Here is a 5,252-nt window from a genome sequence, read left to right on the forward strand (position 1 = left end):
AGTTTTATTCAAGTATTCATATGCATCTTTAAACTTTTTTTTCTATTTTTATAGTTTAGCTTTGATTTGGATTTTCATTTCTAGTTTTAAACTTGTGTAGCTTGTTTCTTTTACTGTTTCAAGAGATTTCAGTTTTATTTTGCTTTTATAAAATTGTAGTGATGTTAAGTAGGCTATCTTTACTGTTTTAAGAGTAGTTTTAGTTTCTATCCTGTTTTAGTATTCTGTTTCAGATTTGACAGTGAGATTCTTAGTTATTTGTTGTTTTTAGATAGTGAGTTTCTCTCCTCTTTCCTTAACTTTCTTTTATAGTTTCAAACTTGTTTAGGTCGATACATTGATTTTCTTAGTTGAGTTTTACAGATTTTGCATGTTTACTTGTCTACTATTTTTAGTTCTTGATTGTGAATGATTTTTTGAGTTTCTAATTTGAGTTGATAGTTTCTAGCTAGATTTTACAATTTTTTTTTTCAATAGAGTTGAATAGTTTCTAGCTAGATTTTCACAACTCTTGTATTTATTTATTTTTAACGTGCCTCACTCTTCCATTGGAATTGTTTAACATGGTGCAGTCGCTATATTGGAAATGAGTACCCACTGGTAATCAATTTAAGTGTGAAAATGATGAAATATACTAGGTATATTATTTTTCTTTTCACTCTTATTGGCTTAATTTTGCATTTCTTGTTGTGCATTGTTATTTTCGACTTCCAATATAGTGGATAACATGTTCTTGTTGCAAACAAAATTGGTTTTCAAAACTTTGGAATTTTGGTTGACTGTTGCTGAGTGATTTATTGGATTCCTGACCCTTGCATTTCTTGTTCATATACTGTGAGCTTGACTTGAAACACTTGTCATTTTTTCAGACTAGATTGGTAGCTGTTGCCACTCAAAAGTTTGTTGCTGGAGTTGCCGGAGATGCNCTTCAGTATGTTTATTTTACTTGTGTTTTTGGTTGAATCTTTACCTTCTGGCTTTTATTTTATTTATTTTTAACCTTGAATTACGCTATCACAACTAACTATTCATGTGTTAGTTACCTTTAGACATATTCTTCTGTTGAAGTTGATTTCTTGTTTCCTAAAAGTATTGAAATTTATGCAAATGTTAGTTCATACTTGCGAGAGGAGCTTAGGAGTGTGTATTGGGTATTATATAGCAAATGCATATACACACGTATTTCAATGGAATTATTTGCACTATTTCACTTAATGTTTTGTGATTTTATCCCTTGTCTTCACTTAATGTTTTGTGATTTTATCCCTTGTGTGAATGTCCATAAATGTAGACTCTACAATGAGAGGACAAATGTGAATCAAAAGCTTAATGTTAAGGCTGTTGACAAACTTTTGATCCCATGGGATAGCAACTTTTGGTATTATCCTTTTGGGAAGCCCATCACTCATGTTTTAAACCTTTACTTTGCTAGCTTATCTAGATCTTTTTTTTCTCTTTTGTAATGGCCATGTAATATTTTTTCTACTTAATCCTTAACCATATCCCTAACCCTAATCATAATCATTACCCTAACCCTAATCATAACTCTTACCCTAATCGTAGCTCTAAATATAACCATAACCCTACTACTAACCCTCACCCTAACTGTATAACCATGGATCATACCCTCACCCTCACCCTCATCATAACCTAACAACTAAATTTATGCTTCAAATTTAATTTTTTTGATATACTTCTTTTGGAATTTACAATATATGCTAACAAAACTTGTGTTAAACCTATGACATTATTTTCATGCATCAAGAAAAGGATGGAGAAAGATATTGATGAACTTGGAAAGATTGCTCATGGTGTCAAAACAAAGATTGAGGCTATAAACAGAGATGTATTGATCTATTGGGTGAATATTGTTTCATTGGATGTCAATTTACTCTAAAATTTTAGACAAGTATGAAGGTTATTTGATCATGAGTTGTTTTGTGCAGAACCTATCTAATAGACAATAGCTAGATGTTTGTGCAGTTTTAATTAGAGAAAATAGCTAGGTGTTGTGTGAATTAGCAGAGTTTTGGGTTAAATGTGATAGAGTCTATGAGTTTTTATTGTTGTGTTGAGTCTTTTCCTTTGTAGTTTGATTCTTTTCTTTTTCTTTTTAGTCTAAGTGTGGGGTGTGATAACTCTCCAAATTTGCTTATTTTTCTATGTTAAAACTCTTTTGTTAGGATTCTTTAGTTTTTAATTCTTTAGAAATAGAATAGTTTAGTGTAAAATTTTAGAAAACAAAATAAAAATAGTTTCTAGAATAGGTTATTTTCTTTCAATTTGATTTTAACCCTTCTTTAAATTCTTTTTTTTTTCTTTTTTTGCAGATTGGGCTGTTTTGGGGCTGAAGTGGACAATTGGGCTGATTTCACTATTGGACCTTGATCATTTTAGGGTGCTTGAATCTGAAAGTTGAGGTACAAACTGCTACTTTGATTTCATTTGATGATTGCAATGGTAGTATAGGAAATCTTTTCTTTTTGTCATAGAAATTAGGTTCTTAAGTTGCACTTGTATTTCCTTTCTTTACGAGTACAGTATTTGCGTTGAAATTGAATGATCTGGAGTAGCATTTCATGGTTTTTGTTACGTATAGTTTTAATGTCATGTTATTCTTCCCTGCATTTCCATTTAAAATTTGAGTTTAGGATTAGTGTTAGTGTGCATTCTGCATTTGTGTTGCTGTTTTTACCTTTTTTATTACTTAGATTGTTTCTTTCTACTAGGAATTATCATTGTCTATCGTCGTTTGAAGTCTACATCCACTATCCCATTATCATTGCTTGCTTGTTATATTTTCTTTGCTCTTCTGGATACTGCAGTTATTGTTCATAGTTTAGGTAACCTGTTTTAGATTATACAGGGAAGTGTCCAAAATCAACAGCAAGTGTGGCTGCTGCAACAAGGTGATTTGAACATGCAGAACCAGCTGAAAGCATCGAAGGTGGAGCTGATGCTGCTGGAAGAAATGGTTGAGCAGGAGGAAGGTATTGCAGCCATAGAGACTTTGCACATAGGAGCTGAAAATAATTGAGAAAAACCAATAAGCCTTTTCTTATCCTTCCTTATTTTAGTTTCATGTTATGTTTAGTTCTTAATTAGTTTATATTCCTTATTGTAGTTTCATGCTTTGTTTTAAGTTTTGAATTAGGATTCTTTTCGCAATTAGGTTTTATTTTCTTTTTGCTACTGTTTTACAATTATTTTGAATCTGTTTAGATCTCTCTTTTTCAGTTTTTTGTTTTGGTTAATCTTTCTTTGTCAGGTAGTTTATAGGAATAGTTTAGATTTATCTTCTNTCAATATATTAGGTAGTTTATGATTCATTCTAGGTTGTTTTCATATTAGATTTTGTTTTAGTCTTTAATTAGCAGTTGTCTTAGGTGCTTTTCGTTTCTTAGGTCTGTTGCAGCTTGTAAATAAAATTGTCTTAGGATTTGCTTGTTTTAAGAGTCTTCTGATTACTTAGCTTCTGTTTTTAGTCTTTAACTAGAATTCCCTTTAGGTTTTTTTAGTTCCAGGTCTTGTTTTAAGTTTCTTCTTCTTTCTACGTCTCTGTCTTGTTAGTTTAGGTCCTTTATTAGGAAGTGTGTAGATTCTTTGTTTAGGAGTTGAGTAAGTTCTTTTCTTTTCTGTTGTTTAGGATCTGTTTTAGGTATAACATAATTGTGTGTGGTTCAGGTTCATAGAGTTTAGGTAATTTTGTTTAGGTATTTTTAGGTTCTGTGTTACACTTTACTTAACTTTTTGCTGATTTACTTAACGTTTTAGCTTTATTTCTCTAAGATAGATTGCCAATAGTGTCTTTAGCTCTAGATTTAAGTAGATGTAGCTCTAGCAGTAGTTTTTGCAGTTGGTTCAGTTGAAGTGAGCAGTTTTTGCATGATAGAGAGTAGGAATTCCATTTTTGACAAATTTTAATCCTGGAGAGTTTTTGGGCCAATTTTTTTTTTCTAGTGTGATTACATGCTTGTATAGTCATAATTCTGATTTTGCATTGATTCTCTTTGAGTGTGCTTGATCTTGGTAAAACTTTAGATATGATCTAGGCCTCTTTCTTCTTACCCATTCACATATATTTCCATTGCACCTTTCTTTGAGCCTTAGCCTATTCTTTGTGTTTCCAGCCATTACAAACCTTTTTCCCAACTATCTACATAAGCCCTTAGAGAGAGGTAGGGAGAATTCAGAACTCAGAAAGCAGAAAATAGTGAGGCCAGAGGTGAAATTGAGAAGAAAAAGATCTGTACAAAGAAAAATGGTTTATCTGAAATGAGAAGAAATGGGTCTGCAAAAGAAAAGACCTGAACTGAAAAAATAAAGAAAGCAAAAAGAAAAAAAGAAAGAAAAAAAGAAAGAAAGAAAGAAAGAAAAAAAAGAGAAAGAAAGAATGAAAAAAAAAGTCTGGCCAAGAAAGGATTGAAGTACTTGCAGTGAGTTCAAGTTTTCCCTTCTTTCACATTTCTCTAATCCATTTCAGCTTTCTTTTCNATCCATCTAGCCTATTCCATTTACCTACATTACAAGCCATGAAAGTCCTAGTGATCTAGAGATATCCTGATTCAAGCAGTGTCAATTAGAATTTTTCCAAAGTTGTGAAGTGTGATCTATCATGACATGTGGAGTGAAACACAAGCTGACCTAAACAGTTGAGTGAATCTGAGAGAAACACTTTATCCCGTGAGGTTGAATTGGATTGCTACTTCTCTGAAATGTTCTTTTCTGCTTGTTTTNATTGAATTTAATTGTTCTTTACTTGCTAGAGTTGCTGATACATAGATTTGGAGTTGATAATTCTGTTTGTGCAGTTTTAATTAGAGAAAATAGCTAGATGTTGTGTGAATTAGCAGAGTGTTGGGTTAAATGTGATGGAGTCTATGAGTTTTTACTGTTGTGTTGAGTCTTTTCCTTTGTAGTTTGAGTCTTTTCCTTTTCATTTAAGTCTAAGTGTGGGGTGTGATAACTCTCCAAATATGCTTATTTTTTTGTGTTAAAACTCTGTTGTTAGGTTTCTTTAGTTTTTAATTATGTAGAAATAGAATAGTTTAGTGTAAAACGGTAAAAATAGGCTTTCTAATAAAAATTTGGTTAGTTTTCTCTTTTTAGGTAAATAAAATTTGTTTTGAAAGAAATAGATATTTGTTAGAAGAAAATTTTAGAAAACAAAATAAAAATAGTTTCTAGAACAGGTTATTTTCTTTTAATTTCATTTTAACCCTTCTTTAAATTCCATTTTTTTTTTTTTTGCA

At 31.3% G+C, this 5,252-nt stretch overlaps 1 long non-coding RNA gene across 6 annotated transcripts in view; it reads left to right on the forward strand.

The window, feature by feature from the left end:
- LOC106778744 overlaps positions 1–5,252 on the forward strand; it is a 17,316-nt gene that overhangs the window by 2,391 nt on the left and 9,673 nt on the right. For 2 of the 6 annotated variants that reach the window (XR_002666273.1, XR_002666275.1), the window contains 3 exons: positions 870–931; positions 2,331–2,420; positions 2,867–4,299. This is a non-coding gene — a long non-coding RNA (uncharacterized LOC106778744). Of the gene's footprint in view, positions 1–572; positions 639–869; positions 932–1,758; positions 1,862–2,330; positions 2,421–2,857; positions 4,300–5,252 lie in introns of those variants that run through there. The other 4 variants (XR_002666274.1, XR_002666276.1, XR_001377103.2 and 1 more) reach the window with 4 other exon arrangements.

The sequence above is a fragment of the Vigna radiata genome, unplaced genomic scaffold (genome assembly GCF_000741045.1).
Source record: "Vigna radiata var. radiata cultivar VC1973A unplaced genomic scaffold, Vradiata_ver6 scaffold_348, whole genome shotgun sequence".
Lineage (NCBI taxonomy): Eukaryota > Viridiplantae > Streptophyta > Magnoliopsida > Fabales > Fabaceae > Vigna > Vigna radiata.